Raw genomic sequence first — 21,646 nt, 5'->3', positions numbered from 1 at the left:
GCTTGGCCGTGTGGCATCCTTGTTGGTTCAGGGCTTGGAGAGGGAAAGCATGGGGGGTGCCTGGGCATGGGGCTGCTCCTGCCCCTGTTCCTTTTGGGCAGTCTCCAACTACTTCTGTGGTGTTTTGGGTTTTATTTCTGACCCTAGAAGTGGGCAGCAATGAATGGGCAGGCCTTTGGTGCTGATGCTGCTCACGATGGCTCTGGCTCCACGGGCTTGCATGGGGCAGATGCTGGAGCATTGGACAAAGGTGGGTGCACCACGGAGGGCTTAGCAGTGCCAAAATAACGTGCCTGTACCTCTGGATTTTAGCAGCCATTGCTGAGCACAACTCTCTGCAATGACATCCTCTGAGATGCAGTAAGGCACACAGCACATGTAGCATTCCCATCGAACAGCAGGCATGGCGTTCTGCGTCTACGTTTTCCACCCTGTGGCATCCCGACCGCCCTTGCCTCAGCTCTTTGGGGCTGGGGCTGCTGTGTGGTGGTGGCCACGGGTGGCTCCCGTCACCTCTGGTTGTTTTAGCTTTCTTTTCCATTGCCATCTTGTGAAACTCTTTTAAAATGAAAGTAGTGTTTTCCTTCTGTATGAAGAATGTAAAACAGCCTTTCTGGAAGGACTGAGGAAAAATGCAGCACTTGTTGAGGTTACTTCGGTCACTCAGAAATTGCTGACTTATATTATCCATTGTTCTTTATCTAACATCTATACATCTCTTTTTTTCTAGCTCAAAACGATCTATAGTTTTTCCTTTCCATTTTTTTTAGTTTAATCTATTCACATGCTTAAAAAAGCCAGGACCACTAAGCAGTCATTAATTATTTTTGTCGTAGGTGGCTGTAATGTTGAGATGAAATATGCATTTGCTTGTACTTGCAAAGAGCAATGGGCTTCTGTTCATCATGTAGACAGTGTAGGTTTGCTTGCGCAGGGTGGGGGATATGTTGTTGCCTCAGAAAATATAACTTTATTTATTTTGGGTTGTGTTCACACCTGTTAACACAGCTGACTTCCCCTGGGAAGGGCGACCTGCTGCGTGAGGAGGAGGGCAGCGGTACCCAGCAGATGGGTGCTGTGGAGCACGGGCTGCTGTCCCGCAGCTCCCGGGCATGGGGCCGTGTCCCCTCCACCAGTGTTAGCCTCTCCTGTCCCCTGCCCGGGGACACCTCCAGCTTTCTGTCTGCAAGCCCAGAGGATGTGGCAGCAACCGAGTGCTGTCCTCGCCGACCAGGGCTGGCATGGTGGCTCCCCAGGGGTGCTCGGGGCTAGAGGCTCAGCCTCGGGACAGGAGCCGCATCAAACCCGGCCTGAGCATCCTGCTGCTTTCACCAGCTCGCACTCCTCCTTGATCATAAGCACTCCTCTCGCCGGCTGTCACATCACAGGAAAGCTGCATTTCATTCACTGCCGAGGTCTTTGAAGGGACTTGGGAGGAAGGGGAGACCCGGTGGCTGCAGTGCGAGCAGCTCAAGCCCTCCAGCAGCTCCACTGAAGCTGAGCACAGACCTCCTTCTGTGCAGACACCTCCACTTGGTCCCACACCGGCCATGTCCACCCAGAGAGCATCCCGGGGGGTGAGGGTGGGCTCCTGGTCCCTGGGTGCTTCCTCTGCATCCCAAGCAAGCCCCTGGGGGCAAACAGATGCACAGGCGGTGCCAGGGCTGGAGGAGCAGAACCGCCAGGTCCCTGTGATCTCCTCGTGTTGTATCTTCATCTTGAAGCGCTTACAGAGTGCTCTTAGAAGTGCGTTTTCCATATAGATTGTCCACCTGAGGATATAGGATCCCTTTGTAGGCATTACTTAATTTAATTAAGTTTCACCATGCTTTTCTGAGGCAGGGAAATGATACTCTGTGGGTTTTTTACACCTATGTAAACTGAGGCGCAGGGGTTACGCATCCACGGGAGCGTCCAGAGGCACTTTGCAGGAGACCTGCTTTTAAGGGTAGTGTTTCCTCAGGAAAGAAGAAAGAGAAGTCCTAAAAATCGGGGGGGGGGGAAATGCAAAGCCAGAAAAGCCTCAGAAAAGGGAAAATAATGTTTTGGAAAGCTACACATTGAAGTAATTTTAAATAAAGCATTTGGAAACAAAGCGCAGCAGTTAGTTTAAAATTAAAATCTTCTGGTGGGGCTGTGGGGTGGGGAATAGGTTCTGCTTCAAACACTGCCGTCTGAAATGTGGGTCAGCCCTAGCTTTAGGAAGGACCAGGAGGATTTTCAATGCAAAATTAGAATTGCCAGAAGGGAAACGAGCGTAAACACGGGGAGAGTGGGGAACCCGTGCTGGGGAAAAGGAGAGGGTCCGAGCTGGAGCCTTAACGCGTCCAGCTTGGGAGAATCCCCAGACTTGCATGGAAAATGAGTTTTGTTTAGCTAAGCCCCAACTCAAACACACTTGAAAATTCAGAGTTTTACCAGCCTGGTATCGGGCTGTGAACAAGTCACCATTGTTCGAGCGAAGAATGCCGCCCCTGTCACCCGTGCTGCAGGGCTGCTGAAGGCAGCCTGGCCCCTCCGAGCGAGGGAGGCACGGCGTAGGCTTGGGGTGAGGCTGCCTGCATTAAAAACACCAACATTTATATGTACAATAAACAATGTCAGCCCTTTGTCTTGCCCTGCCCGCTCCCCTTCTCCCCAGGGGCCGATCCGGCACCGCTGGGCGACCCCGGAGCTGTGGGGAGCGGCCGCTCGCTGCTTCGGTGGCTCGGGATGTGCCTTTTCCTGAACGAGATTTGAGAAGGGAAAATGAAAAATAGAGGAAAGCAAGGTGAGCCCTGGGTTGTGGGAGATGCCGGCAGCCAGGACCTGCTGGCTGGGCACTCCTACAAAACCCACAAAGGGCAGGAGCTGTCCTGCCTCGAGGGGAAGCCCGGTAGGCCCGGCTGGTGGCCGTGCTTTTGGAGCTCCCCCAGGGGTATCTCCTCTGTGTGCTGCTCCGCCAGCTCCCACCTGGGCTACCCCTGAGATGTGAGGTGGGAGAGCAGCACGTGCCTGCCTTGTGGGGTACGGGTCCGCTTCCCTATGGGGTGAGTCCAGGTGTTGACGCTTTCCAGGCTTGTTTATAACTTATAAACGACTTAGAAGTCCACCTCCATTGCAGGAAAATGTCATCTGGAGCAGATCTGTCACCATGGCAGTGTGATCCCACAATGGCAGTCATGTAAAAGTACCTAAAGATGATACCAGTAGAGCTGTCATTACTTCTCTTCTGACAGCACCGCTCGATGCTGTCGGGGTACCCAGCCACCTGTGCTCCTCTCCTAGGTATCGGTGCTGGTCCCATCTTTCTCTCCACCATGTCCCTCTCCAGCAGAGTGTTGGACAAGCAAAATAAATAAATAAAATGGTTGTGGGGTGCAAGGGGGATGTGATAGAGTCAGGGGAGAGGAAAGGTCCAATCTTCCCAACACCTCCTCCTGTAAGTCACCCAGGAGCAGGCTTCCTCCACCAGCAGGCTCCCTCCACCAGTATGACCAGTCCAGATGGGGACTGGCAAGGGAAGGGCTCCAGCCTCATCCACGGGGCTTTCGGAGCTCCTTGAGGGCTGTCTGGTCCACGCAGCCCCTGGCCCTCACATGGAGGCTGTGATACTCAGTGTCGCTGTGGGATCGGGAGCGCTAAGGAGTGAAGTGATGCTGGTCATCGCTTTGAGGAGCAGGGGGTTTATCTGTGGGTAATTCATGGCTCACTGAAGCCGAGGAAAAGAAAGCAATAATTGAAGCTCGTGCCCATTTAAAATACCTTACATCAGAACTGAAGAACTGAAGCTGTTTTTTCCATTGCAGAAATTATTTGGCCTTGAACCACGCAGACCTCACTTGCTATTCTGCAATTGAAAAGAGCCTTTTGTGAGGATTTTTTAAAATAATTACTACAAAGCACTTCAAGAGGAATTCTGATTGTCGTCTATTTTTCATTTCATGCTTTCATGACATTTTTGTTCAAGGATGAATCTTTTATGAAATGTCTATTTTAGGTTACACCCTCCAGAACCTTATTATTTGCCTTAAAAAATCCGTCATGGGCAGGAGCATATTCTTTAAGCTTTCCCATTAGTATAACTAAATTCATCAGAGTAATATCACTATTCATGCAAAATAGGTGTCGTCTTTCTTTTAAACCTCTTGGCAAGTGGTTAAACTGATTTTAACAGGTATGCACTGCCAACTTCTTAAAGCCTTGAAACGTCTGAAGATTCCCAGGCTGCAAAGGACTATTTACATGGTTAAAATTATACACATATCCCCTCTACTTAAAACTGTCCCCTCATCACATAAGACCCTTGCAAATCCATTCTGACTTCAAAAGAAGGAAAAGTTCCTCTTCCAAGGTTTTTTTTTTTTTTTCCCCCTCTTAGCACAGCCTGGGCTTTCCAGGTTGCAGGAGCCACCAAATGGAGCTCAAGGGCCAAATCTAGCTTTTAGCTCCATGGGTGCTTCTCCCAGCAAGAGGGAAAATTAATGAAAGGTCTTCTATTTTTAAAGCCTATTGAAAAATTAATTTTAGAGATAAAAGACTTAGAATATTTTAGATATCCCATTGTCCGTTCTCGTAACATATATCCACTGTGAAAACGCCACAAGTGATGAAATCCTGTGGGATGCTTTCTAAGCCGATTATCAGGTTTACAAATTGCACCTTCACCCTTTGGCTGTCCTTACACCTCTGGATCCCAGCTCCTTTGCCACCGTCACTGCAAGGAATGACTCCTAATGACCCCGGTGCTCACAAAAGGAAAACTTCAAAGTCGCATCCTCAACGTAACTTCATGGGAACTAATTGTTGTAATTCACAGATATATCCAGGGAAGAGTATTTGCAAGCTTATTTGGCCAAGAAGCAGAAAGCCGGTTGTAGCTACGCGGGCAGAACTTCCTCAAAGTATCTGCAATCACTCCATGGAGTAATAAATTTGAAATGCCGTTAAAAGATTAAAAGAATTGTTCTCATCCGAGATCTCCGGGTTATTGGAATGTGTTTGGGGAACTGCTTTGGCCTGAGCTCTCTATCTTTATTACTCTCCCTCCTGGCCCGAAGCACTCTTGATAAATTCATTGCAATTCTGATGTTCCCAGGAAGGTATCAGGCTGCAATCAGGGAATCCCGCGTTTGCTCGGGATTCTTGTCTTGTCTTCAGTCTTGTGGTGGAGGATGTCTGAGTGTTAGGAGGTTGCTGTGCTGATCCCAGCACAAAGGATTTGATAAAGTGGTCTGGCACAGGCATACAAGCTGTTGTACCTACTACATGTGCAGTATTTCCTGCATTCTGTTTTATTTTCTAACTGTTTTGAGGCGAGGTAGTCTGCAAAGTGGAGTAATACTTTCAGGAAAGTGCTGAAAGTCATATGCTAGGAACATTTGTGTAAGTCCTTTCAGTTTTCTGACTTATATTTGCAAAATTGAGATGCCAACAATTGCCTTGAAGTCAAAAGTTGTTAACATCTCATGTTTTGATTTGGGTCATTGTTGAAAATATGTATGCATATGCACACACGTAATGTGGTGGGGGAGTGGGCTAAATGGTCAACCACAAAGCACGGATCCAGATTTGGATCTAAATACTTCTAAAGTTCAAGAGTGCTCATATCCTGGGAGCTGGTTCAAAGCCATCTCTAGATTACATATTCCTGTCTGGTGCACTTGCTGCTGTACCTGTCTGACTCGAAGAGCGACCAGAGGAGTATCTTTTTTGCAAGCCTCTCATTAGAGAAAATATGAATTACAGAAAGTAACTCAATACCTACCCAGGCTTGCTGCCATGCTCCTTTCCCACTTTCTTCAAAGGAACCTTATCCTGTATTTTGTATGGATCCAAACCAACACACAAAGGGAAGCGTGCACGTTTGTAAGCCCGGCCATCAGATGGGAACCTGCAGTAAGGGAGATGAAGAGATGCTGACTGCTACGTGCACTGTAGCCTGGGCAAAAAGTCTCCATCTTTATTTGCTGCTAATAGTTTCAAGATAAAATATTGTCTAAGGAAAAAAAAATGGGAGTTTTATAAAGGCATCCACTTGTCTGCTTATGGAGGGAGTGCTGGCTAATGGAACTGCTTTTGTTGTGCTCTGTGGGTGACAAAGGAGGGTGGTGGAGCACGGGGCTGGAGGCATCACTGCCCTCGTGCCGTGGACCCGTCGCTTGCTCCGTTTTGCTACCCCGTGTCCCAGGGCAGTCCTGGCCCGTTGCTGCCTCTAGGTGCTTTTGTAATAAACACAAATAGAAGTAATAATAATGATTTCACGTGTTCCTCTGAAAATAGGTTAAACACATTTACATTCTTCAGAGTTTGATGCTTCTTTGAACAGCTGAATATTTCTGAAAGGTTGGATGAGAACCAGATTTTCCCCGTTAACGCCCAAGCGTGTTCGCACCAGAAGAGACCACTGGCCAGTGGGCTGGGAGCACCCCGAGCAGCCCCTGCTCCCTCGGCTGGGACTGCTTCGGTCCCTTTCCATTATCTGAACGTTTTCACCCAGAAAACCATTTTACTGTGAGATGTAACTCCTTTGGGACCCTTCTGTCCTTATCGATGTATTTGCGTGAGGGTGCAAAGCAGGGCCTCCCTGGTGGGAGGGGAAGGCAGGGCCTCGGCTGCCTGTGTAGGGCCAGCTACAGCCCGGGCTCTGTGTGAGCAAAATCAGGCAAATTCAGAGCTGGCTTCCACCGGCAGGCCCCTAACATTATTTTGTAAAGCACCTCGGGATACCTGGGGTCTGAAAGGAAACTCTCTTTCAGAACATCTCCATCTCTGTTCTTTTTATAAAGTGCACTGCGTTTATTTGCAAGGCTTCTGAGCGGCGTTTCATGGTTTAAACGGGGCCATTAGGAGAAGCCCCAGGAGCTGCCGGTGGGGGCAGCCGGGGCTGTGCTGGCTCCTCAGCACCGGGCGTGCAAGGCGAGAGCAGGAGTGAATGGATGAGCTTGTTCCTGTACTCCCAGCCCGCAGTGACCAGCTCACCACAGCACTAATTAAGAAGCAGTCAACTCGCGCTTTCAAAGCGAAAATGCTGTCAGCAGGTGAAGGGAGAAATCCCTTTCCGTTGGCGGCTGGTTAGTGGGACAACTGCTGGACAAAACTGGGGAGAGCACAAAGCCCTCAGCCTGCTCCTTTACATGAAATGAGACGGGGATCTTTGAAATGTAAAAGTTACGTGGCCGTCACCTTCTGCGAAGGGGAGAGAAGAAAAGTGGTTAAGAACAGAACCAAATTGCGCTTCCCTGATTTTTATTTTTTTTTTTATTAAGGCTCTTTAAGGATCTTTTGATCTCACCAAGGTATTTATTATCATGAGCTATTTGTTATGAATCGTGGCATCGCTGCCAGCCGGAGGGAATTAACTGAAGGCAGCAGCCTCATAGCAGAGAGCCGTGGGGCTTTGCAGAAAGAGGGGCCTTGGGCTGTCACCAGAGGGTAGAAGGCAACGGGACCAGAAACCGGGCACGGCTGCACTTCTGGACCACGTTTTGGAGGGCTGGGGCTCCTGAGCCCCTTGTAAAGGCACAATCAGCAGAGGGGGTGTTGATGCCAGACCCGGCATGGTCTCCTTTAAGCGGTGTCTCTGGGGTGAGGGGTGCTCTGCCCCGTCCCACACCAGCCCTTCCCCACCCTGCGGGCAGGCAGGTGCTGCTGTCCAGGCTGCTGTAACATCCTCTGAGCATCGCTGCACCGCGGCCAGGCTGCCCGTCCTGCCCCGATGCTGCACGGCGTGTGATGGAGCGGGCTGGGGGCTCCGGGGGTGGCACAGCTCAATTCGGCCATGCTCTCCACCCCAGTGCACGTTTCCCTTTCTGCTCTGTCCTGCGAGGCCGTGCCTTCCCTGGCACAGCAGCAGCTATGGGAGCTGGAGGTGTTAACGGAACACGAGCAACCCATAGGTAGCAGTAATCGCCATACAGATCTCAGAGGGAGCCCTAATTCCTTTCAGAGCAGACTAATTTAAAAAGTCCAGTTAAACCGGTGTGAATCCAGAGCAACCCAAGTGTCAGCCACGGCACCTGCCCAGGATCACGTTGAAGCCACCCAGGACTCCTCACCCCTTTTATTCACCCCCACGTGCCCCCAGCGCTCCCTGCTTCAGCAGCTGAGTCCTTGGCTCTCTATGCATGGTGCAGGCCTGGCTGCACGCTTTGCATTGCTGCAGCGATTTTACAGCAGGTTTTTATGGGAATAGCGGTTGTTTCTCAGTGCCCTGCTCACGGCTGAGCTGCAGTGCAGCCGCACGCTCGCACCGGCTGGCTCCAGGGCTGTGCCACCCCGTGAGATGTACGGGATTTCAGCGGGTGAGGTGGCAGGGGATGACCTGCACACGGTGGTACCTCTCCGACTGCCCCGGTAGGGTTCAGGAGGGGGAACGCAATTCCTGCCTGGCCCTTCTGGTGCATCAAATATTGGTGAGCAAGGTGCAGCCCCTGACGCAGCCCCTTCTACACCATCACTTTCGTATGGTCGTGCCACACGGGGGACCTCAGTGGGGTGATGCGAGCTCCAAACCTCTTCAGAGAGCTTACAGTTGGGTGTTCAGGGGGATTGATCCCATGAGCACTTGTTGGTTAGCCCCGGTGAGCCCCATGGGTCCTTGTCCCTGTCAGCAGAGGCTGCAGCACCACGCAGTGGTCCCGTGAGCTGCACCAAGGTCATGGGAGGGGAGGTGGTGCCTGTGAACCTGCATGAGCCCTGGGATTTCACCTGGGATGTCCGTCCTCCGAGCACCTCCGCGGCAGAACAACGTCAACAAGGGGACGGTATTCAGAGAGGAGCAATAAAAACGATGAAAGGGCTGGACTGATTTATGAGGAAGGATTAAAAGAGTTACACATGTTTAGCTTGGCAAAGTGATGGCTAAGGGTGGGGTACGGTGTCTGTCAGCGAGTTTGAGGGGCGTAAATACCCTCGGAGGACGGGAATTATTTAGCCCGGTTCAAGAGGGAATAATGAGATTAAATAAAGGAAATAATCTTTGTGACTGGGTTGAAGGAAAATATTCTTCATGGTTGGAGCCCATTTCCATGTGGAATAATCTCCCAAAGGAAATAGCTGAAGCCTTGGGACTTGAATCGGCAGAGAGGAGCCGAGGGAGCGGAGCACCAGGGAAAACATCACCAGGGCTTGGAAAACACCGAATGCTGTGCTTCCAGCCATGAAAAAAATTGGAAAACACTGATTGCTGTACTTCCAGACGTGAAAAAAAAATTGGAAAACACCAATTGCTGTGCTTCCAGCCGTGCCATGCGAGTGCAGCTAGGATGTTTGTATGCAGCCATCAACCGCCGCTTTGATGTGGGGAGGGAAACAGAGGGGGAAAAAAACAATTGTACAAATTATCTGCATGCTTAAAACTGCAAATTCAAAAGGGAAGAAATTCAAACCATTAGTGCAAGTTTCCCAAAGAGGGCCATGGCCAAGCTGTCAAGGAGGGTTGTGAAATCCCTGCTTGCGGCCCGGGAGCATGATGGTGAGAGCTGACCTGGAGCATCCCACGGCGCTGCTGGGTGCAGCCTGAGCCCCTGCATGACTAACGGGTCTGGGATTGAGTGGGAACTGAAATAAAGCAATTAGCAGGCTCCTGGTTACCCTAATAGCTTCTTATTTGTATGGCACTTCTTCTGACAACAATTATAAGGAAAGGTTTTTCCCCTGCGATTGTGAAAAGGGGGAAAAAACTGGTAATAATACGGAGAGAGCAACTCCATGTTCCAAACAAGAACCATATGTTGACTTATCATGGGAAATATGTAAATACAGGCTCGAGCTGATCCGGAGCACATGTTGTTAGTCATGAAGCAGCTATTTAAAATTCCACGGCTGGATCATTAACTTCACAGTATCCTTTATGGAAGACAACAGAGGGCAAATAATCAGAGTGGCACTGAAAATAGCCTTCTTCTGAAGAAATCTCATTTAACTGGGTTTAATGGGAAGGCCTTTGTGATCCGCCAGCTGAAGCAGAGTGGGGTCTCCTCGGTGCTGATTAACTGGGCGCCGTCCTCCCGTGCCAGCAGCGGGTCCTGGCCCCGAAGTCCCCATCGGGCCATCCGATGGCATCAGGAACGGCCCCATTTCTTCCGGCCTGAACCTGGGGAGCAAAAGTGCTGTGGGAAACGCTCACTGAGTGCTCAGCCCTGGTTCCCACTTGAAACGGGTGTACCTGGAAGGCTGCGGTGGTGGATCGCGGGCTGGCCGGGAGGTTTGTCCCGGGGTTTCTCTAAAACTTTGGCTGTGCTCAGCTTGTGTTCGCATCTCCGCTTTGCTGCGTGCTCTCTGAGTCACCCTGGGCAGGTCGCTCGCGTCCGTCGTCTCCTCCTTTTCTCAGTCGATCCTGACAAGGCGACTTCTCTCCAGGGCCGGCCGTGATCAAAGGAGGTCTAGATTGAAAGAGATTCCATAATTAGGAAAAAACCTCATAAAATGCAAGAAAGAGATCCCGCACCCCAGAGAAGGCTCTGCCTTAAGGAAACGCTGTCGAGTGGTGAAAGAAGGGCTTCAGACAAAAGCAGCGACCTGGCAGGGCCCGGCCCTGGCCCAGTCCCCTCTTGGGACGTGCAAGGAGGGAGCAGCCGTGTTCGTGTCCCCCCGTGGCATCCCCCGAGGGCTCACGTGGCCTCTGCTTTAGCATTTTTGGGCCCTCGGCAGGAGGCAGGGCAGAAGCTGAGCAGGTGGCAGGGGTGGGGGGCTAAAAGCATGGCTAACCTGAGTAACCCCGCAGCAAGTGCCGCCAGTGCTGTCCTGGGGACACGCCGTGGGTTAGAGGCAGAGGAGCAGCGTGAGGACAGAGGGGAGATGGGGAGAAGGAGTCTGGGGGAATCAAAATCATCAAAATGTCATTGGAAGGAGTGAGAGCTAAAGGGGGAACATAAAGGAAGCCGTTCATGTGAATTCAGAGATAACGGGAGTTCAATGGCCGTACGAAAGGGGAAAATCACAGCTGTAAGTGCAGGAGCTGCTGGGAAAGGTGGGAGCTGCTCTGAAGTGCTCCAAACGGAGCAAATCCCCGGGCGGTGCTCATCAGGGGAGCTGGAGCTGGGGGTTGCAGGTGGCTGCATGTCAGCAGGACATCCCACCTGAGCTAAAACCCCATGTTTTCAGGGTGTTTTTGCATGTGGGGAGGGTTCTTGTGCTTTTATCCTGCTTGGCCACCAGTGCAGCCCTGCCTCAGCATCCATCGAGCCTGGCAGGGGTTGATGTGATGGGGAAAGTAGGGCTGTAAAAGGACAAGCCCTGCAAAAGGGCTCTGAGCCCCAGGAACGAAGCTGACAGAAGATGAATTGTGGTAGCGGTGACAATCTGAGCTCTGATACCACCCAAAACGTGCACAGCATCTGCTGAGAGCGTCTAAACACAGACCGGAGCGAGCTTGTACCGCCCAGCAGTGTCTTCCCTTGGAGCCTTCTCAGTTAAGGGATTTCTCTGCATGTCACTGCTGAATCAGGTGCCCGAAGTGCACAGCCCAGGGCACGTTACCCAGGTTGTGCCTTGGCCTGCTTGGATTGCTCCGAGCTGAGACGCGGAGCCACCAGGAGCACGCTGCAAGGCAGCTGCTGCCCTTCCAGCTCTAACATCCGATCTCCTCGGTGATGCTCAGGCCGTGCGGGTTGATTTTCCTGCTGTTATTGGCCTCGTTTGTTGTTCGGCCCCGTCATTTGTCACAAGAGAAGCAGTCTGTGAATTCAGTGCATCCTTCTTCCTTCTTATTATTAGGTTTGTATGGTGCTTTAACCCATGCTGCGACACCTGCTTGTGTAAATCCGAGGTGGGGCTTGGAGGGATGATTTGGGGGGGACGTGCTGGGGAGGGGGTCGGGGGCAGCCTCATGCCACCCACCCCACGGCTGCATCCAGCCCTGTCCGGGTCTGTTGTAACTTTATTCTCATCTGTGTTTGTGCTTGGTTTAGGTGGGAAACAAATCTGGCACCTTCTGATTTTTGGAGTGATTGAACTGACCAAAAGCCTGTGGTTTTTTTTTTTTTTTTTTTTTTTTAATTTATTTTTTTATTTTTATGCCTCTTATTTGTAACGTGACAGTAGCTCGGTTAAAGCAACATGCCTTATACAAATGCATCCGCTCCCTAACCACGCAGTGTCAGCAAGGTTTGGATTGCATTTTCAATGTGATTTTAATGCAAAAAGGAAAAAAAGTCGACAACTCTGACTCGTAGGGACCATTTGCAATTTCATGTTGGCAAAAGCAACCAGTGGGCAGGGAGGTGCCTCGTGCTTCCCTTCTGCAGGGCCAGGCAGTGCCACCAGGCAGTGCCACCTGGGTGCAGGTGGGGACAGCAGCACCGGCGGTGAGATGCCACCGCGATGCAGCAGAGCTGGGCTGGTGGGGGGGCAGCCCGTGTTTTGGAGGTTTTTGTGTTTCCAGCCACCTTCTTGAGTCGTAGACGAGCAGATGGGAAGCTGTAACCAAACCACTGACTGCTATCTCTTGATAACAAGGAGTTTTGTTTAAACTTGCATGATTTTTTGAGAGAAAGCCATGTTTGCTCTTTTTTATTTCCTCCTTGTGTTTTGACAGTTTCGTTTCGCTGGGGCACTTTTATAGGAGGTTTTTATTATTTTACTGCGTTATTCATCTGCATTTTAATTGCACACAATAAAACTTGAAAGCTCCCAGCAGAGAAAATCCTATCCTACTTTCCATCCTGTCTCACTGGGGATGAGTTGTTGGGGTCACGTCATTTGTCAACAACCAGGGCTGAAGAAACATGTAAGAAACCAGTGCTTGTAAGAAATGTGCTGATTTTTCTGAAGTATTGCACTAACAACTTTTCATTGGCCTTGTCAAAAAATTCAGTTTAGCCTGCCTTCATTTGGGGTTAGCGGGGTGCGTTTTGAACGGAGCAGGTGTTGTTTGGAGGCAGGACAAGCACGGCACGAGTGCCAAGAGTGAAAGGAGACATCTCATAATTCCTGACTAATGGTGGTACCCAAAATATGGGGAAGGGATGCCCTGGAGCAGCTCTCCTCTGCTTTCAGTAGCTCTGCTCGTCAACACCAGCACTGTTTGGTTTGGGGTTAACTCTGCAGAGTTATCTAGAATCCAGTCCCGTTTGCTGAGCACAGTTGGGTTTTGTTCCCTGATCTCCAAAAGCAAAAATTCCCATCTAAGTGCCTCCGGGGAGATCCCTGCAGAAGTCCCGTGTGCTGCGGGGCTGGGAGAGCTTTCCCCATCTGACGGCGGTGGTGGTCTTGGGGCTGAAACCAGCCCCGGCCCCGCTCCTCACCTGCATGGAGCCAGGTGAGAGGGTCCGGCCCCCCTGTGCCACCAGAGCCAGCGGGTTCTGCAGGCGTGCCATGAAACAAAAAAAAAATGTGCCCACGTGTCAGGGTTGGACCTTCGGGGCTCTGTGCGAGACGTGGAGCTCGTGCTCGGCTCCCTGCAAGCACAAGCCAACATCTTGTGCTTGAAAGATTATGGTCTGTAAATCACTTCACCTTTCTGTGGCTCTCCCTTGTCTGACAGTCTCTTTCTCCTCGTAATTATTATAGGAAAAAAAAAAAAAAAAAAAGGAGGCAAGCAAGTTTTCATGCAGAAAGTGAAGCAGCTCAAATTGCATCCAGGAAAAAAAAAAAAGTCTTCTATTAAAACATCATCCATCCACTCCTTCCTCTCGCCCCCAGCTGATATTTAAGGGGATCAGAAGCAGAATTGCAAGGCAGCATTTAAATCAGGCCGGCTGCGAGCTCCGCGTATTCGTGCACCTGTGTTTCTCATCAAACGTGCTACCAAAAGGGCTGGTTAGAAGCGCTTTGATCTGACTTTAAATATCCCCAAACATCAGGAACTGGAGGTATTTTAATCTGATTTTACTGGAACTGCGCCGATTTGAGGAAAACAGAACCTGAAATTAAGTTCATATTTTCCATCGATCCCTGGAGTTTGCAGGGAGGAGGTTTTTGCTGCGAGCGGGGATGGCAGGAGGACAGCACCGGCTCCGCCGCGCTCTGCGGCCGGAGGCAGCCAGGCAGGAACAGGTACCTCCGGGCTGCCCTCTGCCAGCCGCCGGTCACTGCAAGAAGCCTGGTGCTCCGTCCTTCCTTCCTTCCTGGACTTAGATTTTTTTCTTTTAGCTTCTTTCCCCGCTGCAGCTTTGGTTTATCTCCCTGGCTGTGCAGCACACGACGCGTTTTCCCACACGAGCACCTTCTCGTTCAGGAGAAGTTTCGTGTCCTCGGGTCTGAAGGGGACCCCTCCGGTGCAAAATGCGGCGTGTGACTGAAATGCCCGAGGTCTGACCTCACCTGAACCTGCCCTACCCCGTTACACACGCCTCTTTCCCTCGATGGAGATGTAGAAATGCTCCAGCTCACGGGGACGTTCCCAGGAAGATCGATGTCCCGCGTTAGCTCCCAGCCACGTTTGCAGAGGAGCCTGGCAGGACTCAAACAAAACCCCGCTTGCTCCCCGAACACCCCCTTTTCCCATTGTTTGTCCCTCTTTTCCCTTTGCTGTGTTTGTGCGAGGCAAACTGGTCCTTGACCCCGCTCTGCCATTAGCTCTTCTCTCCTGCAAGGGGACCTCGGCCGGTGTCACCCAGCAGCGCCCCGGTGACTTGGAGCTGGGGCTTCAGCCTTGGGAACGGCTTTAGCAGGGGTTTATTCTCAGGCTACCTGCTCGGCAGATGGTTCTGGTTGTTTTGTTTTATGTTTGCTTTAATTCTGCTCTTAATGTGCCTTTTATTACGTCTTCTGGCAATACTTCTAGGCCTGTACTGGATGGATGCTAGCCTCTGTTGTTAAAGGCTGAGGCTGGGCGGCTCTGGGCTGTGTTATCTTCAGATCTCTCCAGTTAGACTTCAGAACGTGCTAAAACACTCGGCTGGAAGCTTTTTTCCCAGGACAGTGCAGGATTTTCCCAGTGCTGCCACGTATCCCTGAGCTCCTCTCCTTGTCCTGCAGGGATCTGCACCCTGCTCAAAGCCCAGCTCCGCCACCGCCGGCAGGGCCAAGCTGCAGCGTGCTGCACTTCCCTCTCCCCCTTGGTTCGCTTTTTTGTTGGATGAAAAGAAAGCCCTGGCTTTAAAAATAGGGGTTTTTGAGCAGATGATGCTGGCTGAAGCCACAGGAAAAAAAAAAAAAAAAAAAAGAAAAAAAAGAAAAGAAAAGGCAATGTTTGAGCACAGAATGAGACAACTCGTGGAATGGCGGTGGGCTCATCAAAAATAAGGTGTGTGCCCAGACAGGACAGGCTGAAAGATTATCTCCCACCCTGGGAAAAAACCTGTTTTTTCCTTTTCCTTTCCAAGTGGTGATTGTTTGGCTGGATGTTGACTGAGGCTCGTTCTCGGACAAAGGCTGGGGGGTTGGCGATAATATCAAAAAGGCAGTTGGAGCTCTGGGCCAGCCAAATTGTCATTTCCTTACGCTGCTGTCATCCAGCCTTCTGGGGCACGCAGAGTCTGGAGCGAACAGCTGAAAAGTATTTTTAAAAACAGAGTAAAACCCTTCTTCCAGAGCAGTTCTTTCCTCCTTGTACCCAGCTCAGCCTTCCCTTGGATATTGTGCTCGACTGCAGCATTTGATCAAGGAAAAAAAAAAAAAAAAAAAGGATAAAACATATAGGTAGAAATCAATGGAGCCTTTAAACAGTGCACTGTGAAAAAGGCTGCACTTTACTGTTGTCTTTCTGAACCCTGTGAAATGCTGGGAAACTGTTTTTAATAAACAAGAGTTCAAACAGTGGGGCTCCGTAGCCAACAGTCACGCCTTAAACTCTAAACTTTACATGAAAACTCTCAGATCCCTTTGAACTCTCTTTTTCCTCCCTGGCAGAGGATTCCAGTGTTTATGCATTTTTTTGAGATTGCTGGCGGGATCATGAGGAGGGTTTTAATATTTTTTTTAAACAATCTCCTGCCTTCAGAAACCATTAATGCCCACTAAGAAACATCAAGGCGTTGCTTTGAAGTGCCTTCTGGCTACAGCCCTCTTACACTCTTTGGTTACTGTGCAATCAAATAATTAAATGGAGTCTAAAAAAATTCTTTTACCTGGTAATTAAACACCCCATGTTGGACAGTTGCGAGGGTTTTTAAAGGCACTGCAAATCTACAAAGCCTTGAAATACAAAAGCACTCCTTGCTACTAGAATAAGACACATTCTCCCTCCGCTGGCACCGTGTCCCGCAGGCAAGGTGAGAGCTCTCCCTCCTCCTGCAGCCTCACCAAGGTCAGGCAGCGGATCCCAGAGGAGAAAGGACAGCTGAGACGGTTGTAAATTATCAAAGCTAAACTCTCAAACATTTTTTTTTTTTCGTTTGTTTGTTTGCTTTGGAACGAACCGTAAGGAAGAAAAAGTTGGAAATAGCACTTTGGCTACTCCATCAAATGCCGCGCTGCGGGCCAGAGGCCGGCCCCAAAGGCCAGGGAGCACGGACTTGGAGGCGAGCGCTCTCCGAAGGGCTCGGGCTTGGCTCCGGGGAAAGCCTGGACGCGAACGGCACCGGTGGTGCAAGGCTGGCAGGGCTGGCTCCTGCTCGTCCCTCGCTGGGAGGCTGTGAACGAGCCGGGGAAACTCGGTGACAGCTTCAGGAGAGCGGGGCGAGTGGCGTAACGGGGTGTGCTGTTAGCCAGTGTCCAATAACAGTTCCCTTGCTGGGAGGAGAGGGAGAGAGCCACCTCCTCCGCTCCCGCGGGAACGCCGTCTCCCTTGGAGGCACCTTTTGGATGGGAGCTCTCTGGAACCCGGCTGCCTCACTTTCCAGAAGCTAGCTGAGAAAGTTTTCTCCGCTTCCAACCTAAATTGGCCCTTCCTTCCTGGAGCTCTGCTTTGATCCGGGCATTTGAATCTCAATGCAAAACTCAGCGTTTTGGGTGGTTTTTGCACGGCAGCAAGGCGCTGCGGGCTTTAACCCCTGCCCGGCCGTGCTGCAGCGGGCTCCCTGCCTACGTGCCCGTCGATATTCCCCAACCACCTTTTGGTTTTACAGCATCTCCTCTGGGGCAGATGTCCCAAACACTGCCCTTTGCCTCCGTCCTGCTGGGGCTGTTGGGAGGGTGGTCGGTCTGTGAAGGCGAATAGCTGACTGGGGACATTCGCCCTGTTGCATGCGGTGACTGCTGCTGCTGCTGCACCGCGTGTGCCTCGCCTACTCCGCATCTGCCGGTGCAACCCTTCAGTGTGTTACCTGTAGAGGATGGCCAGGGTAGCAGCTGGCTGCAAAAAGGTTGCAATCTGATGCTGTATTTGTAGGGCTGCCCAAAACCTTTGAAGATGTAAGGATGTGAGGAATCTAGAGCTTTAGAAAAGGCCCAAACCCTTTGCTCCAAGCTCTGCCAGGCTGCCGCAGCCGCCTGCAGGTGCTGGGGTTTTTGGAGGGCGGAAAGGTTTTTTGCTGGACTCTTTGCCATTCGTAGTTTGGGTCCGGGTGAGATCTTGAGGGTTACCTGGGCTCCCCCACGCCTAGGTGAGCCTCCTGCCCGGGCGCAGCCTGGGGAGGGCAGGAGGGAGCCGCTCGGCCAGGCTGTTGGTGCCGGGGGCAAGCCCCCTCACAGGGACGATGCCAAAGCGTCAGCATTTCTCTGGGATGCATTGCTTTGCGAGGGGAGGGAGGAGAAAAGCCAAGGCCAGGAGCACCCCGGCCACGCATCCCATTTATCCTTTGACTTGCGAAGGATTTGGGAGGGTGAGAGCTCTCTTCGAGCTGTCACAGCAGAAGGGGAGAACAAAGGGGCAGCGCAGAGCCCAGCGAGACCCCGTGGAGAGGGCACCCTTCTCTGAGCTCCTTGGGGGGAACGGGGCTGGGCTCCGGGGGCTGGGGCACTGCTGGGAGGCTGTGGGGGGAGGAAGGGGGGGACACAGGATGGGGCCTGGAGCTGCGGGATGGGGCCGCGGCAGCGCCGGGACTGCAAATGAGGAGGCAGAGCAGGCGCCATGCATCGGGAATGAAGAGGTGGTTGGTTCAAAGCAGGGCGAGCCGTGGGGTTCAGAGATGTTCCAGACTCCTGCAGGGCCCAAGACAAATGCTGAAAGCCAGAATTCCCAGAGGGTCTTTCTGTTTTCTTTTTAAAAAATAAAAATACTAATAAAAAAATCTACCTGTCAAATAGTATCGAGTGAAGCGCTGAATTAAGGAAGACAAGACTTAATGGGCTTTCTTCCCTAAAAATAGATCCTCTCGTGAAAGAGATGAAGGGCATTGCCCAGGGAGGTCAGCCGAAATTGTCTGAAATTATGCTATCACCTAGATCTGGTGTCCAAAATTAGCCTCCTCTCACTGCGTGGGTTCAATGCTCCCTGAAGATTAAACGCAGCACAACATTCATTTAATCTAAAGAGAGTCTAAGACATATGGCATGCCATAGTTTAAATGTCAGAAAAACTGAGCTCAGGACTCTCTGTGATGATTAGTAATATGCTAACGAAGCCACGGGGGAAGGAGCGTACGCGGGGCTGTGCGAGGAGGCTGGGCAGGGCTGGGGCAGGAATCGAGGGTGTTGCTGGGAATAATTGAAAGGGCCTGAACCAGGGCAGCTTTCCGCATCCAGAACCAGTCTGATCTTTTTACAGAAGGGGAAGGAAGATGATTTGCTTTAAATAATCCTCCAGCCTCCTCTGTGTGGGTGTTTTCTGGACTCCGTGATTAATAGAGAGAACGTTGGAAAGCAATGGGATAGGAACCTCATTTAGAGCCCAAGTGTTCCTTACTTTTTTCCTTTTTAATTAATCTGAGGTTGCTCCTGGAGTGGAGCAGTTGGAGGAAGGTGCTTGAGGAACACGAGGTTAGTGGAAGGTGGAAGCAGAAGGGAATAACCATCGCCAGCATGCGGCGAGCAGTGTGAAGCAGCAGATGCGCCTGCCTGGCCAGTGCACGGCTTCCTCCTCGTTTCAGGAGAATAAACTTCCCTTGATGGGGGGAGAAAACCTCACAGAGCCCCGAGAAATGCTGGGGGGCAGCAGCACTGAGATGCTGCAGGACCAGGGCACCTGCGAGGAGGAGGAGGGAGTTTTCATGGGACTTTTCCAGTGCAAGACGCCCTCCTGCCCTGATACTGGCTCCGTCCCTATTACTGCAGAGCCTATAGTCTACCCTTGTGTTCATGGTGGTAGGGAGCATTTTGTCGTTGTTTTGGGATCTTCACTTTATGGTCTGAGAAACTGGTGTGCAGGAAAGCACTGGAAGGCTACGGAGAAGCTGATGTACTTGGGTTGCTGTGAATTGTGTTGGGTAAGGGAGAGGAAACTCCCAGCCCCTCTGATGGTGGCGTGGCACAGAGGGACTGCGGGACGATGGCAAACGCGGCACAGAGCAGAGTGAGTCGGTGCCCTTAGTCACACCGTCGTTGCCTCCTGCTTTCACACCAAAAGCCAGGAACTGAAGAATCAGACAGGACTCATGGCTTGAGGGGGTTGGCGGATTTTTATTTGTTATACTGGGGGTAGCTTCGTGCGTTTTTGGACGCTGACTCAGAAGTTTTGCCGCCTTTGAGGCAGACGTCAGACATTCAGGCTAGAGGCAGGAGAGCAAAATATGTCATGCATCGGCTTTGACCTACCTGCCAGCGGGGGCTGAGCCTGTTTTGTGTCCCAGTGTAGCCTGGTTGTTGCTTAAGGAAGGGAAGTGCATGTGCTTGGGGTACTCGGACGATGGAGATGACCCTGTGCCTGCTTGCCTGCCCACGACCCAAACCCAGCCCCCACTCCCCACCACTTTGGGCTCCATTTGGGATCCAGCAAGACCATTGCACTGCTTCACACCTCCCCAACAAATTCAAGCTGTGAAGCACTTGGGAAAGTGTTTTTTTTCCCCCCCAAAAAAGCCTCCAGGCAATGCATGCCCATAACAGCCCCCCAGCCCGCTGCTCGCTCCAGGCTCCACCCAGCCCAAACGCTCCCGAGGACTGTCAAAGGTCCGTCGACACGTTTTAATTGTGTTTTTGTTGGACCGTGACCCAGCCTGCAGAGCAGAACCACGGCTTTGAAGCTCTCTGCCCGGCGCGGCTGCCACTTGCCCCATCCACGCCGCCAATTACGCGGCGCGCTGCAGCCTAGGGCGGGCAGCTCTCCTACCTCCGTGGGTGCTGTGGGCCTTAATGAATGTTTCCAGCAGGCTTTGAAGATGAAAAATGCTCTAAGTGTTAAGTATTAGTGTGATTTAGGCGTACGGAGCAGTTAGGTCTCGCTCACATTCCTTCCTGCAGCGAGCCCTGCTCGGCTTTGCTTTTGCAAAGCTCAGTGCTGGGCACGGCGCTGGGGGGTGAGGCGGTGTTCCTGCGGGAGCAGCACAGCTCCTTGCAGCGGGATGTTCGCTTGGAAAGCAGGGCCTTGGGGTGCTAGGGAGGCTGTGCTCCCCCAGACAGACAGATATCTTCTGTACCGTTTAAAAAAAATCGAAGTTGTACTTTTAAAGTTGTAGCCGTGCAATTTTCCCACGCTGCCGTTCCATTTAAACGCTGACAACACTGAGCTGTGATCACCATCTTTATCCCGAGACAGGCTGAAAAACAAAATGTTTCTGAAATGCTGAAGGTAGCTGAACATTTTCAGGGTGTCACACATTAAGGTTGTGTCTAACGATCTCCATGTCCCACTTATAATTGAAACAGAAGAGAGTGTTCACTTTTCATTCATTTTTAAAAGACTATTCAAATACCCTTTCATCTCCGCTAAACAGCCTGCCATGTATTTGAAGCCATTTTATATTTTGTTTCTACAGACATCCAAAAAACAGAGGTGAGTATTTTGGAACATTGATAGAAAGATGCAAAGGCTTGTGAGGCACTGAATGGCTTCAAGCTGCCTCAAACACATTTATCTTCCCAAGAAGAATTAGGCACAGTGTGATTCATTTTAATAGCAGAAGAAAAATAATACTACGATGTAGTGCTAAGTTCCCAACCTTTGATGGTAGACTAAAAAAAGAGAGAGAGAAAAAAAATCTTTCTTCCCTTATGTTGTTGAAGTCTCCCTACACCCATCCGTTATGTCCAGCTTATCAATTAAGATGAACCCCATGAACTTCAGATGGTTTTTAAAACAAGGCACCATCCATTTAAATGTGTAAAACTGCCTGCGGCTCCCTTTAAGTGCGGGATTCAGTCCCGAGCTCTGTGTACTCGGTGTGAAGTTGAGCCCTTTGATAGAAGTTTTACTGATGTTTTAAATGAAGTCTTCTCAAACACACAAAATAACCCAGATAATTTAAAACCTCACAGAAAAAATAGGGTGGAGAGGAAAAAAAAAAAAAAGGTAGTTGGTGCCATTGGTCTAGCAGAAGAAAAGAGGCTGGCTTTGGTTACCAACATGACAGACCAAAAGCTTTTCCACAATTGCTTTCCCAGGGTTACTTGCTTGAGACGGGAAAGGTCTGGGCGACAGCTGGGAGACAAATCCAGCCCTGGTATGGGCAGCTTCCCTCAGGAACAAATTAAGGTCGTTCATCTATAAAATAGGTTTTGTGCCATAAATACCAGCGCGAGGATGGGCACGCGGTTAGCAGCTCCTGGCCTTGGTCTCGCTCGCCCCTCAGCTCCCTCCCAAAGGCAGGTGGGCGAGCCAAGAGGTGGGGGTGGCTCGGGCAGGTGCTGCAGGCAACTGAGGGAGATGAGCTGGAAGCCAGGAGCACCCCGCAGGGATGTGCCCACCCTCCACCACCTCACCACGAAGCCCACCGATGTGCCAACATGGGCTGGCCAGAGAGAGCCA

At 51.1% G+C, this 21,646-nt stretch overlaps 1 long non-coding RNA gene across 2 annotated transcripts in view; it reads left to right on the top strand.

Annotated features, from left to right (window-relative positions):
- The window catches only part of LOC121057183, an 89,877-nt gene that overhangs the window by 60,385 nt on the left and 7,846 nt on the right, over positions 1–21,646 (top strand). The gene's annotated exons all lie outside the window — the stretch shown is intronic.

The sequence above is a fragment of the Cygnus olor genome, chromosome 18 (assembly GCF_009769625.2).
Source record: "Cygnus olor isolate bCygOlo1 chromosome 18, bCygOlo1.pri.v2, whole genome shotgun sequence".
Lineage (NCBI taxonomy): Eukaryota > Metazoa > Chordata > Aves > Anseriformes > Anatidae > Cygnus > Cygnus olor.
The sequence above is the reverse complement of the archived record's forward strand: the minus strand, read 5'-3'. Positions and strand labels throughout refer to the sequence as shown.